The sequence below is a fragment of the Portunus trituberculatus genome, chromosome 44, assembly GCF_017591435.1.
Source record: "Portunus trituberculatus isolate SZX2019 chromosome 44, ASM1759143v1, whole genome shotgun sequence".
Taxonomy (NCBI): domain Eukaryota; kingdom Metazoa; phylum Arthropoda; class Malacostraca; order Decapoda; family Portunidae; genus Portunus; species Portunus trituberculatus.
In genome coordinates, this window is record NC_059298.1 from 2,838,054 (window position 1) to 2,840,553 (window position 2,500).

The following is a 2,500-nucleotide window of genomic DNA, read 5'->3' on the forward strand; positions in this document are numbered from 1 at the left end:
AAAAAAGAAAATAGCAAATTAAACGTCAAATAAAAAAAAAAAAACATATACAAGCCTTGAAAGACCAAAAAAAAAAAAAAAAAAAAGTCACTAGAGCTATTCCCTGACTTTCTCTTTTTCTTCCTTCTGGCGCCAAGAGGAAAGAGGAGATAGCGACGCCTGGCAGTCTGAATACAGTCAAGACCACGGCCCATACTTCCCCCCTGCCATTATCGTCCCCCCTCCTCTCCCGTCCCCTCCACTCTCTTCTCCTCTTCTTTCCTCCTCTCCCACGCTATGTTTCCTGTCTAGCAAACACCTGAGTCACACTACGAGGAGTGGAGGACTAATGAAGGGCAAGGGATCGTCAACACGCCTCAGCTCTACCTTATAAAGACGAAAACACTGAGGTGAAGAAAAGGGATATTTTCCTAATGTACAAGGAAACATCAATGCAAAATATAACAGACGTGGTTATGATAAATGTGAGTTAAAACATGAAAAATTAATGAAGAAAAGAACGTCAGAATAAGCACAAACTCTCATGAAAAGACTTACACAAGATCTCGATCAAACAAAAGTTATTTTTCATCAGCCATGCATGTCAAATGTTTTAATTCGCCTTCCAGACCAAGCGTTGAGAAAACAGTAATAAAACCATAAATATTTTCCTGAAAGTTGCAACGAACAATGATGAAAGCTTTTGATATTCCTTATCCTGTTTACCTACCAGAGTGTGACATGCACCATTATCGAGTATTAAGAAGCTACCACACACAACATACACACACATCTGCGCGCACACACACGTCATTAACGCACGCACAAGTACGGTACACATATTTGGGCAGGACTGATAACCATGAACCTGGTGTGCAAGGGTACACCTCAACCTTTCATGAAATACAAAAATGAAATAAAATAAAAGAGGAGGAAAAAAATTATGAGAAAACAAAAACAAAAAGAAGCCCCCCAAAAAAACAAATGACACACTTCAGTAAAACGTTGGTAATTTTACTCATGGTATTTCCTTCTTTGATACAGATTAACTCTAAAATTGTCTTCCTTTGCGAATCTGGATGCGAGATAAGAGAAAAAAAAAAAAGATATATATAAATATAAATATATATATATATATATATATATATATATATATATATATATATATATATATATATATATATATATATATATATATATATATAAAGACTCCCTAGGTACATCTTAATATTAAAGGCAAGCACTGACTGTAAGCAAGACAGGTAAGCAAACAAATAATGGCAAACTCATGAGCAACCATTAAGATCATGTTAATAAAAAACAAGTAGATGAATATGAAAACACCTTACAATACTTAGTTCAAAGTCTTACAGTTCCCTTGAGTCTCGGTGCTGGTCTGGGAGGGTCACCTGATGAACTAAAGAAAACAAATATATAAAAAGAAAGTAACAAACGAGAAATCAATCTGCACCAAAGTAAAAAACTAAAAAATAATCAACATCAAAATAAAACTAGAACAGCTTACTAAATGTAGACAACATACTAAAGAGAAAAGACAATACTGTAGAGTAAGAGCAAGATAAGTGACTCTAAACATTAAGTTGTGTCTTCTAAATCCATCTAAGTATAATAGGCAATTTTTTTTCTCAACTACAAAACTTTCTTACGAGAGGAAATACGTCAGTGTACCCTCTCACGCTCGCTTATGGCGCATGGAGACGTAGTGTAAGTGGAAAGGGTGGAAATTACGTAAGGAGAAATAAGAGCATCCATTGTTTATCTCCCTCTCTCTGTGCTTTTTTACGTAAACAGTAAGTTACTCCAAGATGAATTCCCCACACCGATATTCTACGCATACGTTTCTCATGGAAGTAGATTAGTTTAGAATAAGTTAAGAGGGTCTCTCCAGAAAGAATTACTCGCGGCTAAAATTTACATAGAGAAATCTTGGCGCTGTGGAATTCGGGTACAGTTTGCATCCTCTTCAGTGGGAATACGAGCAGTTCTGTGGACATTTATGCTTTCTTTTTTTCTTTTCTTTTTTTTTACACCATGTGGGTTTTTCACGGGAATTTATGGGCTAAAGTGGATATTCTTTTAGGGTATCTCCTATCTCAAAGCCCACCCGCTAGGAAACCGTTGCCCTGAGTGAGGAAGCCCAATCTACACTCGGACAGTGGACAATATTCGAACCCGTGCGCTTGGAGACCACTCGGAGCCCAAAGCACGCATGGTTCCACTGTACCACTACGGCCCCTAGATTCCTAACAAGTGAAGAGGAAATTATCGAGAACTACATTGTCCTAAATTATCCGTACTTATGCTTCACGTCACGTACCAATTAACATACTTTCCCAAGGTATTGCTACATTATTAAATCAATTTCCTTAATTGATACCTTTACCTTTTTATCCGTCGTTATGACATCATGACCTCTACAACAGCACTTTTACTGCAAATAAAAGGCAAAGGCAAGCTGTTCTTTGTCCCACTGAATGCATGACTTCCGCTGCCGTCCCCT

The 2,500-nt window shown here is 37.2% G+C and overlaps 1 protein-coding gene across 2 annotated transcripts in view; it reads right to left on the bottom strand.

Moving 5' to 3' along the window:
• The window catches only part of LOC123519064 (peptidylglycine alpha-hydroxylating monooxygenase-like), a 23,961-nt gene that overhangs the window by 9,596 nt on the left and 11,865 nt on the right, over positions 1 to 2,500 (bottom strand). The window lies entirely within an intron of this gene.